The following is a 27,360-nucleotide window of genomic DNA, read 5'->3' on the forward strand; positions in this document are numbered from 1 at the left end:
ACCTTTTTGCCATATGCAGGGTGCAATCCGATCAGGATTTGTAGCGTTTTGCAATTACTATCTACGATCAGGTACCTATAGGTTCAGTAAAGCCTGATCTTCGTTTGCGTAAGGTGGATGTATACCTTGTTCGTTGCAGCTACGGAATGTCATATATTTATCAGACTACCAGGACTGTGGAGGACCGGTGTACTGAGCATAAGCGGCACACACGGTTACAACAGCCGAGCAAATCTGCCTTTGCAGAACACTGTCTTAGCAACGGGCATACTGTTGAATATAACAACACCGAGATTCTGACATTCACTTCCAGCTACATGGATAGTATAGAAGAGAAAGATGTTGAAATTGAATTACCAAGGAACACTATAAATGGAGGTGGCAGTTTGTTGTATTCTGCGTGGAATTCTGCTCTCTTCAGTGTCAAAAAACAGATAGACAGATTTTAAGCAACTTCACCCCTTGATTACTAACTCCACTACGGTCATCCTCATAAGTACCATTGCAAACAGAAATTTTTTTACTACATGGGCAATTATGGAAAAATACACAAAATTTTAAAATAATTAAAAATGTACTTTTTCTTTTAAAGGCTCATATGTTAAAAGTGTCATGAAAGATTAGTTCTGTCGGATTGTTGTTTCGTTTTAAATACGCATATATTAAGTTATCACTCTTTTTTAAAAAAATTTAAGGTTACAGAGACGAAATATAAAAACTTACGTTGCTCATAGGGCCTTATAAGATGTTTCGGGGTGCAATCAGTAATTCATTTGTGTTATCACATTGTGGCTATGCGATTTTCAGTTTAACCCTTTGTCTGTTTGAGAGTACCTAATCTGAGCTGAATCGCGTGGGATGTGTGTGGGCTAAGTAAGCTCAAGCTGGTCACGTTACGTCATCGCGCTTAGTAACCAGACACATGATGAGCCAAAACCTTATGACCACCTGCTTAATATCTTTTTTGTCCTTCTTTGGAACGAGTGGAGCAAATCACATCACTGATTCTGCATATCAGGAATCCGATAGTTCATTGGTAGGTTTGTGGAGGTATGTGGCATCAGATGTCAATGCACGGGTCTTGTAATTCGCGTAAATAATGGGCCGCTGATTTGCGTACGCTAGCTACTCAGAACGGTTCCATATGATTTATATCAGGCGTGTTGGGTTGCCGAGATATCAGTGCGAGTTCACTGTAATGTTAATCAAATCACTGTAGCTAGGTTCTGTCTCCGAGGCACGGAAGATTACGCTGAGAGGGAACACATCAAAGATAAATGGTTGCAGGTGGTTCGATTACTAACACAGGTCCCATGCTAGCGTAGGAGAATATTTCCCATAGCATAACACTGCTCCCACTAGCCTACGTTGACCTCGATGACGGCGTTGATGGAGACGACAATCGACCTAGTGTAGGACAAATGTGATTCATCCGAAAAGCTGATACGTTTCTATTGATCGACTGTCGAATCCAGATAGTACCCACAGCAATCGTAGTTGACAACTTCATTGGGTCAATATTTGAACACGTAGGTGTGGCCTGCTGCGGAGCTCCATGTTCAACAATTAGACGATGAAAGATTTGCTCCGAAACATCTGTGCGTACATCAGAATTGTGCTCTTTCGGCAGGGATGCCACAGATCACCAATTACCCTACTTTATAGAACATAAAATCCCTTCAAGCCCAAGAATTCTGTTAATGTTGATTCTCTCACTGTTTGTGGGACTTAAAACTTATACGTGCAAAATTTAAAATGTTTAAAGAACTAACTTTTATTGTCTTTCTGATTGTGCGATTCACTAACAATTTTATGGTGACTTTTATGATGCCTGTTTTGGAGGAAGGCAAAAATTCTGTGTTGATTGAAATGTTATCTTTCCCTAGAATTCAATAGTTCATTATCAGTATTGTTTGAATGCCGACGAGACGAATAAATTCTTTATTATTTTTGGGTGCATTGAGTTCACCTTACATCGCCCAGCTCCATGCTACGTGCTACTTGAAAATTTCATTGGAATAATGAACGAACGGATGATAGTTAAATTGTTACTATGCAACGAACCGCCGGACATCATGCATCCCTTTGACCAAAATACTTAGAAAATAGACATGAAGTACTTCAGAAATTTTTTTTCTCGGTTCCGGGTTCACCCTGTACAGTTTGAAAGCGTCCTTACGGTTTGTATCGACATAATTTTCTGTGGCACTGTCTGTTCCTCCTTTCTTTTTCTGGTCGCGGGTGGCCACTTCAAGACATCCAGGCTCTCTGATTTATTGCTATGCTGTTTTCGGGAGAAATGTGCCGAAAGAAGCAATGTGTTTGCTGACTCTTCTGGGAAAATACTCTCTCGGAATTTTAACAGAAGCCACTCCGTGGCCCACAACTTATCTCTTGTTTGCAACTAGAGTTGAAAGAGCCTATCCGTGGCGTTTTCCCGTTTACTAAATGAAACAAGACGAAATGCATTGCTTTCCTTTTGATGTTTCCTGTTCTACCTATCCATCCTGTCTGGCAAGGGACACAGACTTCAAAACCCACGTATCCGCCGAACGAGTATTTTGTAAGCCAATTTTTTGTAGGATGAATCTGGTTTTCCAACATTTAGTTCGATGTAGACGTTCCACTTCCGTTCACTACGGATGGTTACTTATGTGTGCTTTGTTACTTTTTCCAGTGACTTATCAGTTACAGTGCAATCGAACACCAGTGGTCTCTCTACCTCTTTACGTACATTAATATAGTCACGCCCACAACCAAGCACCGACCTTCTACAAGTTTTCATGCATTTCGCTACAATTTTCTCGCGCTGCAACTTCTCTTTATACAAAAATTTCAAGGACCTCCGGACGTTATCGGCTTGGTAATTTACACTTTCTGTGAATGGTATAGTCCCTTAACACCCTCTAGGGTTAGCTCAGGGATAAATTTATGTCTTCAAATATAGTATATCCGTCAAAACATACAACTGTTCATGCTTCTAACATAGTTCGTACTACTCAAGTAATAATAATAATGAGCGTATGGCATTGGTGGCTGAGAGACCCCTCGCGGGACGGTTCGGCCGCCGCCCCACAAGTTCTTTAACGCCACTACGGCGACTTGCGAGTGAATGAGGATGAAATGATGACGAAAGACACACAACACCCAGTCATCTCGAGGCAGAGAAAATCCCTGACCCCGGCAATTCCGGGATGGTTCCTTTGAAAGGGCACGGCCGATTTCCTTCCCAATCCTTCCCTAACCCGAGCTTGCGCTCCGTCTCTAACGACCTCGTTGTCGACAGGACGTTAAACACTAACCACCACCACCACCTGACCCCGGCGGGAATCGAACCCGGGACCCCGCGCGTGAGAAGCGATAACGCTACCGCAAGATCACGAGCCTCGGACACTACTCAAGTAATTTGGTGCTACGACACCACCCACACAAATAAAAGGTCACATTTTGGAAACCCTGTAATTATCTCCCACTGCGACGCAGAAGTTTGGAATCTGAAAGATGGCTACAACCTCCCCTTGTAAAGATTCAGAAGCGTGGAGCCCTGCGAGTTCACCCTCGGTTAGGCGACGCTTCGAACACCCAGATGTCGACACATGCGAGAAATGGCGAGAGCTCAGCAGTTTATGAGCGGTATAAGGTATCACACTAGCACCAAATTCCACCATAATTTTGTCCAATACCCTCGTGGACGCGTCAGACGACGAGAAGTTGACACACCTCCTAATACCAACATTGCACTCATTTCCTTGACGACCTGAAATGGAGATCAGAACTGCGACGCTCAGCAATGTATTGAAACGGGTTTCTTATGGGTGGCCAAGAGAAACACTTCAGATACACCGACACTCAGAATCTACCCGAAAAGGTTTCCGGGGGTGGCTTAAAGGGCGTCAAATGAAAGTACCCCTTGCTTGGGGCGTTGATTCCCACACATTTCGCCGTTGACATCGACAGTCCGCAACACGACGACATTCATGTCAACCTTTGACGCTGCTGGCATTCCGGTCTCCCCCATGATCCGAATCAGCAGAGGGTGTTCACGCTTCGTCAGCCCTCCTTCTCTAAGATGCTCTAGCTTGGCAAACCCCGTGGTGTCACCCACGCATTCCTTGCTGGGCACTTTAAAGCTTGATACACCTCAGCTAAGTTGTGCTAAGTCGCTGAACTAGCGCGTGTTGGTCAAGTATGTTCGTAATGGGGCACAAACCGATGCTTCTTACCGACAATGAGCGTGACATTTAGGGCGTCACGAGCCTTAATATTTGGTATGATTCCAGCTAAACGTTGCAGAAAACCGAATTGCATACATCTATCAAAATATCAGCGAAAATACGCTTAACGACTGTTAGAAGGGACACTCGGTATACACAAACCGAAAAACAAAGTATGTGAGAGTCTCATATGATGTGTCAGCGACAAATACGTGCAGAAAATTCTGTAGTTCAGAGACCATCTGTCAGGTGAAAACTGACTTCATCTTGCCATTACCTGTGTAATGACGACTCAAACTGAAAAGGACCGTACTTCATATTCATGTTGCAGAAAGCACACTGATGCTGAAGCAGTTATATTGTTTACAGTCTTGCTAAATACATCGTGAAATCGTGTGAATTACTAATACTAATTTTCAACAAAATAACCAAAAAAAAAAAAAAAAAACAACGTGGAGCCGATATTATATCCAACAAATGGAAATAAACTGCCTGCCAAGAAGTTCCCAGAAGACGAGGTCGAATGCCAAAATAACTTCATGCAAGTAGACACCATCAGTGGGCACGAACGGCCATTAAGGCGTTAGATGTTGAATGACCACTATGAAGTACACGGAGATGCCGCGTACTCGTGTGAGACAACACCTGACAAAGTTCGAGAGGGGTCCGGTTGTGTCTCGATATAAGACCGGCTGGACGAATCGTGTGATGTCCAGAGAGGTGGAACATTCGGATGTGACACTGGCGCTATGCTGAACTGCAAGGGAAACTGACGGCAAGCATACTCGTCTTCAAGGTTCCTGTCGACTAGGCCTGACCACCAGGAAAATGAACCGCCGTACTATGCACTAAGCACATCCAAGCACTTCACAACTGTGACTGACATCGAATAACAGGTAAGGAGCACCCTGAAACTTTCTATGTCACCCTGTACCACTGCTCGGAGACCAGCAGAGGACAGAATAAGGAACACCCGTCCAATGCATCAGCTGCCATTAACACCAAGGCACAAAACGGCTGCGTTTGGTGAGATGCCGTGCGGGACGCATCGGGTGGTGACGAATAGCATTGCATTGTGTTCAGTGAAGAGTCACTGTTGTTCACTTTCAAGGATAACCATTGTCGGTGAATTAGGCGCCAGCCTGGCAAGCGATCCTATTCTTTCAGCGTTTTGGAGGGGCACAGCGTTCTTGCTCCATGCGCCATGCCGTGAGATTCCATCCAGTATGACTCTAGGACACGGCTGGTAGTAACTGAGGGAAATCTGATGTCATAATGGTACATCATAGTCATCCCGCGTCCTAATATGTTAACTCTCGTGCGATAATATTGTTGCACCATTTTTCAACAGGACAATGTTCGCTCCACACAAGGCACGTGCCTCTATGAACTGTCTGCTTGATGTTGACATACTCCCCAGGCCTGTAACATCCCCACATCTATCCCAGTTAGAATATGTGTAGGAAACAGTTCGGACGTCAACCCCACCCGTGTGTCAGTACCCAGGATATGTCAGTATCCGGGATATGCAAGAATCCAAGATATCGTGATTGTTACTTCAGTTGTGGACCACCTTGACTCAGAAAAGGATGCACCGGCTTTTTGACACCCTACCCAATAAGAGAAATATTGAGGTTATGTAATAAAATATATGACAGTGGTGAATGGCCTGAGGACTTTTTGACAACAGTAATGATTTCATTGCCGAAAAAACAAGGAACCAAGAAATGCAGCGAGCACAGGACAATCAGCCTCATTTCACATGCAGCCAAAGTGATGTTAAGAATAATTAATAAAAGACTCGAAAAAGTAATAGAGGAGAATCTCGGCGAGGAGCAGTTTGGCTTTAGACGGAATATGCGCACCAGAGATGCAATAGGGCTCCTACGAATCTTAGGAGAAAGGTTTATTGAAAAAGGAAGAGACCTATATATGTGCTTCATCGATTTAGAAAAGGCATTTGACAATGTGGTTTGGGACAAGCTGGCGACTATTATGAGGGAAAAGAGAGTGGACTGGAAAACCAGAAGACTTATAAACTCATTGTACCTTAATCAAAAAGTTTCAGTTAAAGTGAGAGGAGAAAGTACAAACTGGATCAGACTAGGGAAAGGAGTAAGACAAGGATGCTGTGTATCACCTACTCTTTTAAACCTGTACTTGGAAAATATGATTGACCAATGCTCATTAGATGACAAAGGAGTAGAAATTGGAGGAAGTAGAGTAGGGTGCTTGAGATTTGCTGATGACATGGTCCTTCTAGCCACAGGGGAAAAAGAATTACAGGATTTGGTGGACACCATTGCAACTAACGGAAAAAATATGGAATGAAAATTAACACAAATAAAACAAAAGTATTGGCAATAGGCGGAAATAAGGAACTAAAAATTGTGCTGAATGGAGAAAAACTAGAACAGGTGCAAAATTTTAAGTATCTTGGAAGCAGGATAGACACCGACTGGAAGTGCACCACAGAAATTAAAACAAGGATAGCAATGGCAAAAGAGGCGTTTTATAAGAAAAGGAGAATCTTCTGCAGCGGTATGGACAGAGAACTCAGAAAGAGACTCATAAAATGTCTTGTATGGAGTGTTCTTCTATACGGCGCTGAAACATGGACTATGAGGAAAAAAGACAGAGAAAGGCTGGAGGCTTTTGAGATCTGGACATGGCGGAAGATGGAAGGAATAAGTTGGATGGACAGAGTAAAAAATGAAGAGGTACTGAGAAGAGTGGGAGAGAAAAGGCAGTTACTAGATGTAATAAAGAGAAGAAAAAGAAATTGGATTGGGCATATATTAAGAAAGAATGACGGACTAATAAAAACAGTTTTAGAAGGTTATGTAGAAGGGAAAAGGAAGCGAGGAAGGAAGAGATTCCAGATACTGGATGACATGATGGACGGTACAACATATAGCAGCCTTAAGAAGGAAGCAATGGCTCGCAGAAAATGGAGAGGCAAAGGACCTGCTAATATAGCAGATAACTGATGATGATGACCCAACCGAGTTCGTAGAGGCACCCAGGCTAGAGAAGTGCCAAGTCACACTCATAGCTGTACTTGTGCTGTAAGTTCTTTGTATATTTGACTTTATTTCGTAATCACTGAAACGAAATCACAAACTTCCAACTCATGACATTACTTTCCATTTTTCCTCCTTATGAGTCAGCTACTTTTTCCTTGCAGGCAGTTAATGTCTTGTGAACCATGAGAAGTACTTTAACAGGATTCTTTAAGAATTAGGATTACGAAAGTCTGTACCCTTTCTCAACGTAAAGTATGTGACAACGTTACAGTATTTAGAAAGATCCATACAGAAAATTATTGGAAGTTCTGGGGCCCTCTTTAGTGTCAAGTTGTATTCCTCTCAAAGCTACATCAAAAGATGCGCGCAAGTTGGAAACGGGTCGCACATATTTAGTTACACTATTCGTCAATTTGTTGGTTTAACAGGTCATTCGATATAAAAACTGTAGATGGTACAAATAATGTTAGCTGTTATGGTGTTCTAGTCAGAGTGAACATTCTTGCAAGGTGATAAGTTGTTACTCTATTTGCGTATCAAGCAAGTCAGTCGTAAAATCCGATTCTACACTCCTGGAAATGGAAAAAAGGACACATTGACACCGGTGTGTCAGACCCACCATACTTGCTCCGGACACTGCGAGAGGGCTGTACAAGCAATGATCACACGCACAGCACAGCGGACACACCAGGAACCGCGGTGTTGGCCGTCGAATGGCGCTAGCTGCGCAGCATTTGTGCACCGCCGCCGTCAGTGTCAGCCAGTTTGCCGTGGCATACGGAGCTCCATCGCAGTCTTTTAACACTGGTAGCATGCCGCGACAGCGTGGACGTGAACCGTATGTGCAGTTGACGGACTTTGAGCGAGGGCGTATAGTGGGCATGCGGGAGGCCGGGTGGACGTACCGCCGAATTGCTCAACACGTGGGGCGTGAGGTCTCCACAGTACATCGATGTTGTCGCCAGTAGTCGGCGGAAGGTGCACGTGCCCGTCGACCTGGGACCGGACCGCAGCGACGCACGGATGCACGCCAAGACCGTAGGATCCTACGCAGTGCCGTAGGGGACCGCACCGCCACTTCCCAGCAAATTAGGGACACTGTTGCTCCTGGGGTATCGGCGAGGACCATTCGCAACCGTCTCCATGAAGCTGGGCTACGGTCCCGCACACCGTTAGCCCGTCTTCCGCTCACGCCCCAACATCGTGCAGCCCGCCTCCAGTGGTGTCGCGACAGGCGTGAATGGAGGGACGAATGGAGACGTGTCGTCTTCAGCGATGAGAGTCGCTTCTGCCTTGGTGCCAATGATGGTCGTATGCGTGTTTGGCGCCGTGCAGGTGAGCGCCACAATCAGGACTGCATACGACCGAGGCACACAGGGCCAACACCCGGCATCATGGTGTGGGGAGCGATCTCCTACACTGGTGATCGTCGAGGGGACACTGAATAGTGCACGGTACATCCAAACCGTCATCAACCCCATCGTTCTACCATTCCTAGACCGGCAAGGGAACTTGCTTTTCCAACAGGACAATGCACGTCCGCATGTATCCCGTGCCACCCAACGTGCTCTAGAAGGTGTAAGTCAACTACCCTGGCCAGCAAGATCTCCGGATCTGTCCCCCATTGAGCATGTTTGGGACTGGATGAAGCGTCGTCTCACGCGGTCTGCACGTCCAGCACGAACGCTGGTCCATCTGAGGCGCCAGGTGGAAATGGCATGGCAAGCCGTTCCACAGGACTACATCCAGCATCTCTAGAATCGTCTCCATGGGAGAATAGCAGCCTGCATTGCTGCGAAAGGTGGATATACACTGTACTAGTGCCAACATTGTGCATGCTCTGTTGCCTGTGTCTATGTGCCTGTGGTTCTGTCAGTGTGATCATGTGATGTATCTGACCCCAGGAATGTGTCAATAAAGTTTCCCCTTCCTGGGACAATGAATTCAAGGTGTTCTTATTTCAATTTCCAGGAGTGTATTTTGTATTGTGTTAGGGGTTTCCCTCTTATTAGGTAAACGACAGGTAGATGCTTTAGACCACGGTCTTCAATTATCGTATTTCACATAGTTTGGGTTTCATCCTTTATACCTTAAACACACGTTTTCCTCGCTTTTCTGCATTAGACTGTCTCTTCAAATATCATACGTAATACCCATTTAATAACGATATTGTAGCAACCAATTTAGTTTGGTGCGATATTAAAAACATAAATCAAACATTGCGAATAGGGAATTAAACGTACGTAAACTGCCTTCAGTCCCAAATGAGCTACAACATTACGTCACGCGAGACATTTTGTGACCTACGGATTAATTTAGTTAGTTCTCCTATGTACGTAATACTCTTGGAAATTTGAGCTTTCTTGAATGCGTATTATTCTGTCAGGAAACACATATAAACAGAAATCAAAAACTTATTGAAAGACAAGACAGAACAAAGAAATGCAATTATACGGCTGCGATGGTCTCGTGGTAGCGTTTATGACAATAAATGTAGAAGTTGCTGGTGTGAATGCAACTCTGTGGTGTGGGTTTCGAAATGTGCTTTTGCTCTATATTATCGCGCGCCCCAAAAAAATGAGTACAAGTGCAAAGAATATGTGAATAATATCGACCCATCAGTTTAATATGTCGTGGTCCACACAAATACACTTTTTAAATTCTGAAGATAGCATGGATAAAACACAGGAGTGAAAGGATAGCTTCAGCTTGCACAGAAACGAGGGTGCATCTATAACAGTCCAAATATATGAAATGGAAGGAGAAGTTGCGAAGTGATTGAGTCAAGACCCTAAAATGCCCTCGATGTTATCCAATCGACACACACAATAAGCAATGAGGGAAACGGTGCAGAAGGTGGAACTTAAGTACAAGAAGAAAAAAATTGAAAGTTTGATGTTTGCCAATAACACTGTAATTTTATGACAAATGCAAATGACTTTGACAAACATTTGAACATATTACAAGATGGACGTCAATAATAGGACAACATTACTGGAACACACATCGGAATAAATTAAGATGAGGTGGCCACCAATCGAAAACGAAACAGCGAGCAAACGACTGTCAAGAGAAACGTAAATTGCGCAGTGAAATTTGTGTCTAAGCCACAGAAACATAAAAAGATCAAGACTATTCACCAATGAGGAGGAGAACATGTAAGTAAACGAAGTGAAATTACGCACCATAGTCTACAAAGGAAACCTGCACGAAACAGATCTGTGTACAGAAACCTTACAACCATCTTACCGATGTCTACGGGTCATGTTAATTATAAAAACTGGAACCAAAAGTCTTTGGAAGGCAAGTAATAAACAATTACAGCTCTGAGAAAGTCAAATACGGCAATCATAAGCCTTAATAAAGTGGTATACCCCTCTATTTTACCTTAATGTATAATCCTCACTGGTTGTATTGTAAACGAAGGGTCAGTTGAGACGTAGGTCTAACGTGCTTACGTTGCAGACGTAAGGGTGTATTAATTTAGAAAATGTGAAAAAAGATAAAGTGTTACTGAACCACTGTGACTATTAAAAACTGAATCTTGGAAAGATATGTGCCATTATTATTCATGTCTTGTCATTTTCGAACAGCACTCTTGTGAAATCCTGGAGGTACTTGAGAAAAACTATGCATAGTTCTGTACTAATAAGGGAGAATCAATAATAACTAGGGGTCCTCCATCCCCTCTCTATAAAGATGGATCTTCATGAAATGCGTGTATTGTGACTGAACAATGGCTATACCATAAGGACAGCCAGGATGCGGTGGTATCTGTTGCTGTTGCTGTCTTTAGTCCAGAGACTGGTTTGATGCAGCTCTCCATGCTATTCTAGCCTGTGCAAGCCTCTTCATCTCCGAATAACTACTGCGACCTATATCTTCCTGAATCTGCTTAGTGAATTTTTCTCTTGGTCTCCCTCTACGATTTTTACCCTCCATGCTTCCCTCCAGTACTAAATTGGTGATCCACTGATGCCTCAGAACGGGTCCTACGAACCGTTCCCATGTTCTAGTCAAGTTGTACCACAAATTCCTCTTCTCGCCAATTCTATTCCGTACCTCCCCATTAGTTATTGATCTATCCACCTAATCTTCAGCTTCTTCTATAACACCGCATTTCTAAAGATTCTATTCTTTTCATGTCTAAACTATTTATCTTCCAAGTTTCACTTCTATATATGGCTACACTCAATACAAATACTTTCAGAAAAGACTTCCTGACACTTAAATCTGTAATAGATGTTAACAAATTCTCTTCTTCAGAAACGCTTTAATGACCATTGCCAGTCTACATTTTATATCCTCCCTACTTCTACCATCATCAGTTATTTTGCTCCCAAAATAGCAAAACTCGTCTACTACTTTTGTGTCTCATTTCCTAATCTAAATCACTCATCATCACCTGATTTAATTCGACTACATTTGATTATCCTCGTTTTGTTGTTGTTGATGTTCATCTTATATCCTACTTTCAAGTCAATGTCCATTCCGTTCAGCTTCTCTTCCAGGTCCTTTGCTGTCACTGACAGAATTAAAATGTTATCGGCAAATCTAAAAGTTTTTACTTCTTCTCCATAGATTTTAATTCCTACTCCGAATTTTTGTTTTGTTTCTTTTGCTGCTAGCTCAGTATACAGATACAATAACATCGGGGATAGGCTTCATCCCTGTCTCACTCTCTTTTTAACCACTGATTCACTTTCGTACCTCTCGACTCTCATAACTGCCATCTGGTTGCTGTACAAATTGTAAACAGCCTTTGGCTCCCCGTATTTTACCCCTGCCATCTTCAGAATTTGAAAGAGAGTATTCCAGTAGACATCGTCAAAAGCTTCCTCTAAGTCTACAAATTCTATAAATTTAGATTTGCCTTTCCTTAAACTATCTACTAAGAAAAGTTGTAGGGTCTGTATTGAATTGCTTGTTTCAACAATCTTACGGGATCCAAACTGATCTTACCCGATGTCGGCTTCTGTCAATTTTTCCATTCGTTTGTAGAGTATTCGTGTCAGTATTTTGCAACCGAGACTTATTAAACTGATAGTTCGGCAATTTTCACACCTGTCAACACCTGCTCTCTCTGGGATTGGAATTATTATATTCTTCTTGAAGTCTGAGGGTATGTCGCCTGTTTCATACATCTTGCTCACCAGATGGTAGAGTTTTGTCATGGCTGGCCCTCAAGAGGCTATCAGTAGTTCTAATGGAATGTTGTCTACTCCCGGCGCCTTGTTTCGACTTCGGTCTTTCAGTGCTCTGTCAAATTCTTCACGCAGTAACATATCTCCCATCTCATCTACGTCCTCTTCCATTTCTATAATATTCCCTTCAAGTACATCGCCCTCGTATAGATGTCTATAGCCTCCTTCCACCTTTCTGCTTTCCCTTCTTTGCTTAGGACAAGTTTTCCATCTGGCCTCTTGATATTCATACAGGTGGTTCTCTTATCTCCAAGGACCTCTTTAATTTTCCTGTAAGCAATATCTATCTTACCCCTAGTGATATATGCTTCTACATCCTTACATTTGTCCTCTAGCCATCCCTGCTTAGCCATTTTGCACTTTCTGTCGATCTCATTTTTGAGACTTTTGTATTCCTTTTCGCCCGCTTCATTTAGAGTAGCTTTATATTTTCTCCTTTCATCACTTAAATTAAATATATCTTCTGTTACCCAAGGATTTCTATGAGCCCTTGCCTTTCTACCTACTTGATCGTCTGCTGCCTTCACTATTTCATCTCACAGAGCTACCCATTCTTCTTCAATTGTGTTTCTTTTCCCTGTTCTTGTCAATCGTTCCCTAATGCTCTCTCTGAAACTCTCTACAACCACTGGTTCTTTCAGTTTACCCAGGTCCTACTGCCTTAAAGTCCTTCCTTTTTGCAGTTTCTTCAGTTTTAATCTACAGTTCATAACAAATAAATTGTAGTCGGATTTCACATCTGCCCCTGGAGATGTGTTGCAATTTGAAACCTGGTTCCTAAAAGTCTGTGTTACCATTACATAATCTACGTGCAACCTTCTAGTATCTCCAGGCCTCTTCCACGCAAACAACCGTTTTTCATGATTCTTAAATCAAGTGTTAGCTATGATTAAGTTGTGCCCTGTGGAAAATTCTACAAGGTAGCTTCCACTTTCATCCCTTACCCCCAGTCGATATTCATCTTATACTTTTCCTTGTCTTCTTTTCCCTACAGTAAAATTCCAGTCCCCCATGGCTATTAAATTTTCGTCTCCCTGAATTTCTATTATCGCATCACACATTTCTACAATCTCTTCATATGCGGAACTTGTCGCATATAAACTTTTACTACTTTGGTAGGCGTGGGCTGCGTGTCTTTCTTGGCTACAATAATGCGTTCACTATGCTGTTCGTAGTAGCTTACCCGCGCTCCCATTTTTTTATCCATTATTAAACCTACTCCTGGATTACCACTATTTGGTTTTGTATTTATAACCCTGTATTCACCTGACCAGAAGTCCTGTTCCTCTGTCACCGAACTTCACAAATTCCGACCATATCTAACTTTAATCTATCCATTTCGCTTTTTAAATTTTCTAACCTACCTTCCGGTGATTAAGGGATATGATATTCCACACTGCGATCCGCAGAACTCCAGTTTTGTTTCTCCTGATAACGACGCCCTCCTGAGTAGTACCCGCCTGGAGATCCGGAATATTTTACCCAAGAGGACGCCATAATCATTTAACAATACAGTAAAACTGCATGACCTCGGGAAAAATTACAGCTATAGTTTCCCCTTGCTTTCAACCGTTCGCAGTACCAGCACGTCAACGCCGTTTTGGTTAGTTACAAAGCCAGCATCCAGACTGTTGCCCCTGCAACTACTGAAAAGTCTGCTGCCCTCTTCGGGAACCACGCGTTTGTCTGGCTGTGGATTGTGAAACGTACTGTTGTTGAATGTTATCGCGTGGCCACAAAAAATGCGTACAGGGTCTGAGAAGGCGTGAATACTAGCGAACCGCAAGATTTATTTGCAAAGGTTGGAAAAACTGGTACAAACCGACCTCGGAAAAGACCAGTTTGATCTCTGGTGGTGGAATGTAGGAACACAGGAAGCAAGATTCACCCTGTGAATTTTCTTAGAAGACAGGTAAATCTACGTTTACAGCAACTGTAAATTTAGAGCAAGTTTTTGAAAAAGTTGACTGCAGCTATCTTGATGCACCTATAAAAATTACTTACATTTTATGAGTGATGCGTAAATAATTGAGATTAAACAAAAGCTTTCTGTGGAATTTATTGCCATAATTTTAGTATCTTGAACTGACATTACAAAAATATTAATTCACTGATCGTTATATCATATGCTGGCGCTTTTACTGAACGACTGTGGGTTTCCAAATGAATTTTGGAATCTGTTCGTTGTTTCTCATTTGACGGCTGAATGGCGACTGATAGCTTTCTACTTAGGACAGCAATTTCTTTTTTCGATGAATGAAGTATACAGTCAACCCGTTGCATAAGTTTGTTGTAAAAACCCTGACGAGGTTTCAAGATCGCTAGGGATGTCTTCTTCAGAAGGGATGTCACCGATAATGTTTTAAACATATTACAAAATAAACGTCTACAATAGTTAATATTTACAATACTGAAATGGAGTACAGACATTAAAATTTGTGCATACATAAAGAATATGACGTTAAATTTGTAAAGGTAATTCATCAGCTGAGAAACTCAATTCAAACTGCGGAAAATATTCAATAAAATCCGGTATGGAAACAATAATAATTGTAACACAGGCACGGTTTGTTAAAGAAGCAGACATTGGACAGCGCGTGTGGCAAACTACCTGCAGTGCCAGGTAAGGGTGGTGCTGAGGGCACCACTTACTGGCCACTTGCAGTGTAATGCACGCTCACCCGTGTGAAATACGCAACAGTTAGAGTAGTACATCAGTACGATACATATTCAGATGTTCTAAACTCACTAAACTGTGTGTAGTATAAAAGAAAGGCTGTGTAAACGATACAAAGAGAATAAAATAATTGTTATGAGAATGACAACAATACGCAGCATAAAATGATTAACTACAGATTCGTTCTGTGAATAAAGAATCAACTGTAGAGGGATTTTATCAAGATCTTAAATATGCAAAAAGTTGTAGGAGGGGGGGGGGGGGGGGGAATATATTCTGCATATCTGCAGAACAGAATGAGGCAACAGTGCCGCCTGGTGTGCTATCAGTAAGGATGTACAGAATCCATTAAGGAGAGAAAGGAACGACGTTTCCGAAATATAAGTGAACAAAAACAGGAACAAAAACATCATGCAGTTGCGAGCGTTGGCTTAAAGACGTCGAAGAATCTTCATTTCTCAACTGTGGTTGTTCGTTTAAAATGAGGCCACCTTTACTAACCATATGCCTAAATATCACAAGTTCTTCCAATACATCGTGTTTCCACCCTTCTTGTCTCTATGTAGAACTGTCATTTCACCTGCTCCTATTGAACTGTGTTCCGATGTTAATAAATGTTCTGCGAAAGTGGAATTATGAACGTTGGTACGTTTCTTCCCTGGTGAGTGTCCCTTTTTTCTTATGTTAAAATCGCTAACGGCTTGTCCGATACAAAACATCTGGCAAATACTGCAAGTAATTTTGTAAACACTTAAGCTAGGTAGACATTCATTCGAAGTTTTTAAATTATAGTTTAGGTTTGTTTGTAAACTGTTATTCGTGAAAAAAGAAACTTTGCATCTATATTTCTTAAGTAACGGACACTGAATCGTGTATGTCACGTTACTTAAGTAAGTAAATGAAATGCAATTACTTTTATCATTATCCCCATTCAGATTCTAATGTAGAGTAATGACTCTTTCATTAGTTTTCACTTTGAAATTTTTTCCGCTAATGAGGGTCCGTAACCGTTATTAAAGGCTACTCCTTTAATTAAATTAATTTCTTTCTTTAGTTAACTGATGATAAAGCCATGACTAGCCAATGCTGTTGCTGTTCGACACATGCTTCTTAGCTCATAATGTACGTCTACAATTTTAACGTCATCTAATTCGTGTGAGTCAAGTTTTATACCATGTGCTCTATTTCAATTTTGTAATGCATTAAGTATTTTAGACATTTATTTTATGTTTAAAACATTATATGTCACTTTGGTTCAAACGGCTCTGAGCTCTATGGGACCCAACTTCTTTGGTCATCACTCCCCTAGAACTTAGAACTACTTAAACCTACCTAACCTAAGGACATCACACACATCCATGCCCGAGGCAGGATTCGAACCTGCGACCGTAGCGCTCGCGCGGTTCCAGACTGTAGCGCCTAGAACCGCTCGGTCACGACAGCCAGCTATGTCACTTTCCCTATGAAGATGATACCCAAGGTGTTCGTGAAACATGGTCAAGAGTTTTACAATAAACTTATGCAATCGGTTGGCTGTATACTTTATTCATTGACAATTTATTCACGATTGCTGCTGACAGTCATGTTAAAATAGTGAGGATAGCTAATATTGTCACAGCTATTATCTTTGTTTATAAGTCTTCTAGGAGTTCAGGTTCCCACTTCCTCCCAGTGCACTTATAAAGTTATACCGACGTCGGTCCGCGTCTGACGCTTGCGAAAGCTTTTGCTTGTACAGTCACACAACCGTGACCACTAGACATCCTGCCCAGTCCCGCACGCTGTGGCTAGCGCGGGTTGTCCATTTCTGTAACAAACACAGCTGGCGGTTGTGATGAAATATTAACAGCTAAAACCTATTAAAGATTTGGTGCCTCCAGCCACATCGTGCGGGGGCTGGACTCCGAAGCAGCTGCCTGCTCACACCGATATACGTTCGTTACTTCTCTGCTGTTGTCTGACTGCTGTTTTACCTATACACATGTAGCACTGCAACATCTGCCATTCTTTGAAAGGGACACTTATATAGGTCGGTTTAGTAATGTCTGATATCTCTCTGTTAAGTACTAAATATAATTGATAAATGATAATTATGCATGCAGAAAATTTAACTGAAAATCGTGTACTTTAACTTCATTATATATACAACTATATGAAACCGTAGTTTACGTTCTTACCGAAAATATCGAAAAGTTTTGAACCGATTTATTTCAAATTTTCACGCGATACTGTAATAAACTTTCGGGAGGACGTAGGCCTAACATGTTTTGATATAATTGGTACATACGTACAAATGGGAAGAAATTTTAGCAAAAATCTTGGAAATTTCTTGACAGATTGACTTTAGATTTTTACACCACACTCTAACAAAGGTTCAGACCGACAAATAAACTACTTATTTTTAGTATACACGATGCGCAAATAACTATACAAAAATCTATACTTTCAAAGCACGAAAAGTTGTAGTATATCGTCGTTACCAAAAATCTCGAAACTTTCTTGGCCGATTCACGTCAAATTTTTGCAAGGTACACTTATAAACGTTCAGATGGACATAGACTATAATGGCAATTAACCCTAAATATCGAAAATAGTGAGATCATCAACATGTGTGCTAAAAGGAATCTGCTACACTTTGGTTTCACGATAAATCAGTCAAATCTAAGGGCCGTAAAATCAGGTAAATACCTAGGAATTGCAATAACGAACAACTTAAATAGGAAGAAAAACATAGAAAATATGAGGAAGGCTAACCAAAGTCCGCGTTTTATGACAGGACACTTAGAAAATGCATCAGATCTACTAAGGAGACTGCCTACACTACTCTTGTCCATCCTCTTTTAGAATACTGTTGCGCGGCGTGGTATCCTTACCAGATATAACTGACGGAGTACATCGAAAAAGTTCAAAGAAGGGCAGCACGTTTTGTATTATCGCGAAATAGGGAAGAGAGTGTCATTGAAATGATATGGGGCTTGGAGACGTCATTAAAACAAAGATGTTTCTCGTTGCGGCGGAATCTTCTCAAGAAATTCCAACCACTAACTTTCTCCTCCGAATACGAAAATATTTTCTGACACTGTCCTATGTAGGGAGAAACGATTACCACGATAAAATAAGGGTAATCAGAGCTCATAGGGAAAGATATATGTGTTCGATCTTTCTGCGCTCTGTGCGCCCGATTGGAATAATAGAGAATTGTAAAGGTGGTTCGATAAATCCTCTGCAAGGCACTTACATGTGATTTACGGAGTGTCGATGTAGATGTAGACGTACATGAAGGGGAAACTTAGCTAGCAAAAAAATCTAGGTGTTCGTGACCGATTTACTACTAATATATAAGCATTATGTAACAAACGTTCAGACGGACGTAAACTAATATTTTTTAATACATATATGGCTTGTCAATACCCATATACTGTATAAAGCGGATAAGGCCTTTGGTAAAAATCTTGAAGGGTGTTTACATGATGCTCTAACAAACACTAGGACACACATAGGCTATGTCGTTTTTAACTTATGTAATATATAAATATGTACCGGGAGATCAAAAAGTCTGTATAAATTTGAAAACTGAATAAAGCACGGAATGATGTAGATAGAGAGGTACAAATTGACACACATGCTTGGAATGACATGGGGTTTTATTAATACCAAAAAAATGCGAAAGTCCAAAAAATGTCCGACAGATGGCGCTTCATCTGATCAGAATAGCAATAATTAGCATAACAAAGTAAGACAAAGCAAAGATGATGTTCTTTACAGGAAATACTCAATATGTCCCACCATCATTCCTCAACAGCAGCTGTAGTCGAGGAATAATGTTCTGAACAGCACTGTAAATCATGTCCGGAGTTATGGTGAGGCATTGGCGTCGGTTGTTGTCTTTCAGCATCCCTAGAGATGTCGGTCGATCACGATATACTTGCGACTTCAGATAACCCCAAAGCCAATAATCGCACGGACTGAGGTCTGGGGGCCTGGGAGGCCAAGCATGACGAAAGTGGCGGCTGAGCACACGATCATCACCAAACGACGCGCGCAAGATATCTTTCACGCGTGTAGCAATATGGGGTGGAGCGCTATCCTGCATAAACATCGCACGTTCCAGCAGGTGTTTCTCAGCCAGGCTGGGGATGATTCGATTCTGTAATATATCGGCGTACCTCTCACCCGTCACGGTAGCAGTTACAAAACCAGAATCACGCATTTCCTCGAAGAAAAAAGGCCCGATAACGGTAGATGTGGTAAATACAACCCATACCGTGACTTTCTCGTCGTACAATGGAGTTTTCACGACAGTCTAGGATTTTCGGTAGGCCAAATTCTGCAGTTGTGGGCGCTGACGGATCCTCGGAGCGTGAAATGAGCTTCGTCGGTTCAAAACACGTTACTCAACCAATCGTCATCTTCCGCCATCTTTTGAAACTCCCACACTGCAAATGCCCTCCGCTTCACTAAATCGCCAGGTAACTGTTCATGATGCCGATGGATTTTGTACGGATAGCATCGGAGGGTACGCCTCAGTGCCAACCAAACAGTAGAGTATGGAATGCCGGTGCGACGTGCAACTGCACGAGCGCTGACTTCCCCGTGCATAGACGAACCCGCTACAGTCTCCATTTCTTCCTGAACTGTCTCAGCAGCATTACGCCTTGTGCTCGGTCGGCCACTACGGGGTCTATCGTTTGAACAACCCATGGCTTCGAACTTCGAAATCATTCTCGCCACAGCTGCATTTGTCAACGGACCTTTACCCGTTCGAATCCCCTTGCTATGGCGATAGGATCGTAGCGCTGAACTAGCACATTCCCCATTCTGATCATACAGCTTCACTAAATGCGCCTTTTCAGGTAACGTCAACATGCTGCGACTGCTGGCGCATCTGATTCTCTCTCTCAATACAGCTCCTTTTACATACGATTGTCATGCGCAGTCACTGACGTTTTGCTGTCCAGCGCCATCTGTAGGACATTTTGTGAAATTTTTTTTTTTTTTTTTGTTCTACTAAAGCTCCATGTCAATCCAAGCATGTGTGACAATTTTTACCTCTCTATCTACATTATTCCGTGGTTTATTAAGTTTTCAAATTTATACTAACTTTTTGATCACCCGGTATATATCATAGAATGGAGTATCGTTCTCAGCAAAAATCTCGAAAAGTTCTTGACCGATTTACTTCAAATTTTTACTCGAATCTCTAATAAACCTTCAGAGGGACACAGACGACACGTTTTAAAAATTTATTTGGTGTAGAAATATATGTATAATATAGAAAGAGGAACCATAGATAGAAAAATTTTTTCGCTGAAGCTACTATCCTGACAGATCCACCTCCTGAAGTGGTCTCGTTCATACCCCGTATACCAATGACCCCAGCCGATTCATCCATTCATTTTAAGAAACTTCAGGTCCCAATCAAGGTTTCCTGTCGAACCCCAATAAACAAGGCTGAGCATCCAAGAAAAGAGTTGGAGAAAAGGGAGGAAGTGAACATGGGGAAGGAGAAGACGGGCACAGAGAGGGGGAGAAGTGGGGAAAAGGAGAATGACATATGGAGAAAAACGTGTTGGGCAGAGGAAAGGGAAGAGACGGAGGAGATGCACAAAGAAAGGGGTGCAGAGGAAATGGACAGACAGGGGGGAGACGGAGATTAGGACGTACATCCAATTCTTGTACATATTTAGCATTGCCTAGTTCGTTAGTTAATAAATAAATAATAAGAAATCGAGAGATATGACCAGTGAGATTTGAAATAATTTGCGCAGACTCAATGAAGTGGGTTACACACACACCGTTCCCCGTTAAGAACTTAGAGAGTATGTGAGTATGTTGAAAAATAGTGTCATAAAGCTGTGTTACTTTGATATGTAATGCAACATTCAATAAGAGTTACTTGGTCTGTCATAACGATGCGTGACTTACCTTTTGAAATAGCCTTGTAGTAGCAGTATTAGTAGTAGTAGCAGCAGTGGTAGTAGTAATACAGATAATTTTCCATTGCAGATTTTATTTGTTTAAGGAAAAATAATTCCCTCCATGAAAATCAGGGGCATTAAGAATATCTCCGTACATTTTATATTACTAAATAAAAGAAAATTATAGTTATACGGACTGAAGGAGGAGGCAGGCACAATTTATGAATGTCATTACTCATTGGCTTACAGTGTCATGTGACTGGCCCACGATTGACAAAGTATGGTATGAAGCTGCTTGACGTAGCTTCCTCCCACATCAACATCTACATTCATACTCTGCAGGCCACTGTGATGTACGTGGTAGAGGATACTTCCCACTGTAACACGTATCAGGGATTCCTTCCGTTCGATTCTCTTATGGAGCACAGGAATAATGACTGCTCCAATCCCTGTGCACGCACTGTAGTTAGTCTAATCACTCTTTGCCTTCTACACAGCAGCGATACATACTAGGCAGAAACCTACGAAAAGTCCTTGAAATTTTGTAAGTAGGCTTTTCCGGAATAAGTGTTTTATGTTTTCTGCCTTCTATCAGTCTTCTTATACGTTTTTTCAGGATAAATGTGGATCTCTCCCATGAGTGCAACAAGTCTGTGAACACTCCTTGTATCGGCTCAGTACACCAAGGTTGTCCTGTTCAGTAGGGGCTCCACACACATGAATAGTACTATAGGATGGAACGAGTAAGCACATGTAAGCAGCTTCGTACGTAGACTGACTGCATTTTTCTAGTATCCTGACCGAACGAGGTGGCGCAGTGGTTATCACACTGGACTCGCATTCGTGAGGACAATGGTTCAATCCCACGTCCGGCCATCATGATTTAGGTTTTCCGTGATTTCCCTAAATCAGTTCAGGCAAATGTCGGGATGGTTCCTTTGAAATGGGGCGGTCGACTTCCTTCCCCATCCTTCCTTAATCCGATGAGACCGATGACCTCGTAGTTTGGTCTCCTCCGCCAAATCAACCCAACCTCAAGTATCCTGTCAATGAAACGGAGTCTGCCACCGGTCTCTCCTACGGCTGAGTGTATGTGCGCATTCCATTTCATATCCTCACATTGCTACCCTCAGTTATTTGCAGGAGTTGACTGATGCCAGTTGTGACTCATCGATACTACAGCCATTGGAACTCTTTTGGGGTTCTTTGAAGTAATGAATTTTTCAGTTTTGAACATTTACAGCAAGCTGTGAATCTGGGCACAATTTTCAGATCTTATAGGCATCAACGTGAAAATTTGTGTGGCATTTTTCAGCTAATATTTCCTTATACACACTTTATTTATCTGCAAGAAATCCAAGGCTATTATTGCTGTTGTGTGCCGGATCTTTAATAGACAGCACGAACTGCAATAGTCCGAACACACACCCCTGGGACCCACCTGATGTTACATCTACATCTGTTGATAAGTCACCATCCAAGACAACATGCTTCATCCTCTCTACCAAGAAATCCTTTCTATAATACCCCATATCATTTCACTTTCGTTAGTAGGTGATGTGGTGTTGCTGAGCCAAATGATTTTCGGTAGTGAAGAAATACTGCACGTACCTGTCTTCATTCACGACTCTCGCGATGCCTGTTACATAAGCCGAGTTGGGTTTCGTATGATCGATGTGTTTCTCAAATACATGCTGATTTCCATTGAGGAATTACAGATCTTATTTGTTACATCTTTGTCTCGTTATTTCTGGGTCAGTCAATAAATTTGGAAAAAATGATTTTCTTCGTTTCCTTAACTCTATCGATTAACAGCCCATCGAAAGGACGTCTCTGGAAATAACGTGGTACCTCACTTGAACACATCTGCGGGAGGAATCGTTCCATTCAGAGAAACCATGCGGAACGGACGGCACAACGGGGACATGAAGTCCACCCAAAACTTGTGCGGGAGTATTAAGTACCTTGGTTACATATCGTCAGTTGACTCTACATATGTAAGCACCGTCAATCGAAAATCCGTTCATGCGTCACTCTGACTGCATGACATGAAAAGTCAGAAAAATCGTCTGTCGGTTGAGTTGTAGAATGAGACGATTAAAAAGTAGCGCGGTTGTTCGGATACTTACGAATGATGCCGTGCTAGGAAGATTTTATGCGGTTTTTGTGCGAAAACTGTAAGAATTAAAATAAGAGAACTGCAAAACCAGCGAAAATACATGGGGTTTTAATGATTTTTATGTACGAAAATTACGATTCCAGACCGCTGAATAGTCACAGACTTCTAGAATAAAGCACATAAAATTCCATCTCTGCCACAATTTGCTTCACTAATAATGCTACAACACTCGGATAATGATATAACTGCCTCCCACATTTGATTGATAGTTACACACACATTTCAAACGATAACCCACTAGTCTCCGATTTCACTTGGATCATTACACAAGTTAAGAAGAATCAGTAGGAACTTTAGCCAGTATCTGAATCTTGTGGCCAGTACAAACATTCGGCTATTAATCTGTGTCAGACACAGCCGATTATTCTTGTCCATACAAGTCTGCAGTAGAAAAGCTTTTTGGATCTCGTTAGACTATATATTTCTACTTGTTTATGTACGCATTACGCCAACTATCTTTATCCTCGACTTATTGACGAAATTTCCTACGTTTTACTTCTAGTTTTAACCAGCTACAGTGGTGGATACAACAGCCGAGTGACTCTTGAGGAGAGGTGTATTAAGGAACTTACTGCGAATGCTTCAAGGATTAACATCTGGTATAGATGTAGGATATTCTCTTTTAATTTAGAATGGCCATTGTTTAGTTATAGAGCTCACATGACCTTTCCTTGGTCTGTATCAATGAGAATAGGTCGAGAAATCCATCGCGAGACTTGTCATCAAAGCCATGAAGCATCTAGTTCCGATCTTCCACTTGTCTGTAGACCACGGGATATCTGTCAACCGTTGGAATGGTGCTAGTAAATCGACAGCACAGTGACATTGACTTTGCTAGCCCTGGAAAGAAGCGAGAACATTGTCAGGTCTTAAATGAAAAATGTGGCTTGTGGAGCACGCACAAAATTACGTGACATATTTGCGGAAACGAATCGTCGTTCTCAGGACCGAGAGATTATATCCCATAATTCTGAAGGTGTAGTCTTTCAGCTGACTCGTTTCCTGACTTTCACCCTTCTAGCGCTCTCGTTGCTATATCACTATTACATAGCAAGGCACCACAGTCTTCAGGCACCGTAAGTACAAGGAAAATTCTACATAATCAGGCAAGTGTGATTATATGCAAAGCTATTAAATTTTTGGTGGAAGACGCTAATACGGAAGCAAAAGTCTAATTAAAATTGTGCTTGAAGTGGCTGCAACGCTCACTATGGAAAGTCTCCCCAACGCTTCACTCGTTCGGGAAGACATGGAAGAAGAAAATTTAACTTTTATGTAACATTGCCGAACAGTTTGTCAGGCGACTGACAAACTCTGTTCTTGATTTTACATCTGGTAAAGACTGCCAGTCCTGATTATGAGGTATGTAGAATCTTCGACAGAATCGACTTGCGGACTTTCGGTGCAAAGGCGAGTGGAGTGTCTGAATCAGAGGCTCAGACGGTTCTGTGACCGTGTAGGCTGCACATTTCTTGACTTGCACCAATGAATGGTGTGGTTTTGGGTTCCACTTAACAAGTCAGGGGGTCCACTATACGCAGAAGGTGGCTACGTCTTAGCAACACATCATTATGAAAAAATAAGAAGTATCCTTATAGATACAAGGGCGATTTGGAATGGACTGAGTATTTCTTTTTAGGTTAGAGGATCTCGGGAAGTACAGTAAGGGCTACAGTCTCAAAGGTGCAGGGGTGAAACAGGATGAAGACAGGCACAGCAACAATCAATACAGTAGTTGTTAATTGTTGTTGTTCTGTTAGGATCGAACCTGGACCCCCAAGCACTAATAGAAATCACATAAGCTGAAATCGTTATAGGTACCGAAAGCTGGATAAAGCCGGAGGTCAGCGTAGCCGAAACTTTTAAAAAGGACCTAAGGTGTTCAGGAAGGATGGTTAAATATCGTTGGAGTGTTCGTTGGTTATAGAAGTAGTTTATCTTATAGTGAAACTGAAGTAGATAGTTCCTGTGTGTTGACATGGGTAGAGCTGACACTTGACAAGCGGAATAAATCAATAATTGATCTGAAATTTGATGTCTTATTTCAAATAGTACACCTCTCATATAGCCATACCCTCGATATGTTGGTGCAAATACAAGTTCAAAGTCCATGGTAGGCATAAAACATCTTCCGAAATCGTACTGAACTCGTTCTCCAAAAAGTTATTCCGGAAGTCCACTCGAAGCGTGAATGATTGCGCAAACATACTTAACATCTTAGCAACATATAAGCGTGAGCAAATAGGAAGTATTCTTACGGATACAGGGATTAGTGACCACAAAGTTGTTGTAGTGAAACAGAATACCTCAACATCCAAATTCAACTTAATATATCCAATATCTATCTACAAAAACAGATAAAAATTTCTTTGTTGCCTTCCTAAGACACAGTCAGCCCTTCTTTCGGCATGTCTATCCTTTGACAATGAAATTAAAGCTGACGGTAGAGTTGAAAATTGCAGTAGTCTATCCTCCTTCCAAACTAACTATGAAAGTATAGCCCAGATGTGGCTTAAATTCAAAGAAATATCAGCGGGGGATGTGAGATTTACACCAAATAAATTAATAAAATCAAAATCTCTAAGCTTAGCGACGTTTTACTGAAAATCGAAACTTAGCTCGATTTCAACGCGAGATGCTTTTGGTAGCTTCCTCAGCGAACTCGACACCGAAATCTGGCAGAATATCGGAAGCAATGGAATGTACATCACGGAAAGACACAATCTATACCTTCACCTCGCGGTACTAATGGTAAATTCGGACTACTGATGACAGTGCCACTAAAACGGAGATACTAAGTGCAGTTTTCAGAAATCCATTCACCAAAGTGGACGAAGTAAATTTTCAAGAATACAGATCAAGAACAGCTGGCAAGGAAAGTAACTTAACAGATATCCTCGACGAGAGCGAGGCAGCTTAAATCAATTAATAACTGCGAGGCTTCCACCCCAGATAGCATACCACTTAGATTCTTTTCTGGGGATGCTTATACAATAGCCCTACACTTATCGATCATATACAACCACTTACTCGACCAAAAATCCTTACCAAAAGGCTGGGAAGTTGCACAGGTAACACCAATACTCAAATAAAAGAAGCAGACGTAAACCGATGAATTACAGGCGCAAATCACTGACGTCGAGTTGCAGTGGTAGTTTGGAACATGTACTGTGTTCGAACTTTATGGATTACGTCGAAGAAAACTGTCTATTGACACATAGTTAGCGCGGATTCAATAAAATCGTCCTTGTGAAACACAATTAGCTCTTTAGTATCACGAGGTCATGAATGGTATCGACAGGGAACCCAGATTGATCTCGTATTTTTAAATTTCCTGAACGCTTTTGACACCGTTCCTCATAAGACACTTCCAATTACATGAATATGGAATAGCAGAGTGGACAGTGCACAATAAAGGAGAAATATGAGATCATCCACATAATTACTACAAGGAATCCGTACAATTTAGGTTACACGAGCAATCACACAAATCTAAAAGGATGTCAGTTCCGCTATATAGTCAGGAGTTACGATTACGATCAAATTATATTGGAAAGCCGGCGTAGATAGTGCTGTGAGGAAAGCAAACCAAAGACTTCGTTTTATTGGCAGAACAGTTAGAAGATGCAACGTATCTACTAATGAGACTGCCTACACTACGCTTGTCCGTCCTCTGCTAGAGTAATGCACTGCGGCGTGGGATACTTACCAGATAGGATTAACGTGAGGTGTCGGAAAAGTCCAGATAAGGGCAGCTCGTTTAGTAATACTGAGAAAGAGAGATAAGAGTGTCACGGATGTGATAAGCGAGAGGCAAAACTTAAGCAAGGGTGTTTTTTGTTGCGGCGAGATCTTTTCAAGACGTTTCAGGTTCCAACTTCCTCCTCTGAGTACAAAAATATTTTATTGTTGTCATCCTGCAAAGAAGAAATGATCATCACAATAAAGTAAGAGAAAGCAGAGCTCATGTTTCCCACATGGGAAGATAGAAAAAAAGTGTGGGTTACAGAGTAGTCGTATCAATGTAGATGTATAGGGTGAGCTTAAAGTCCGTGAACATGAGCATTTAATACTGTATCACTTATATCGATTAAGAGTAAGTTTATTTTAAGTAACTGTGTATTTGCAGTTTAAGAAGAGTG

This window comes from Schistocerca americana, chromosome 5 (genome assembly GCF_021461395.2).
Source record: "Schistocerca americana isolate TAMUIC-IGC-003095 chromosome 5, iqSchAmer2.1, whole genome shotgun sequence".
NCBI lineage: Eukaryota > Metazoa > Arthropoda > Insecta > Orthoptera > Acrididae > Schistocerca > Schistocerca americana.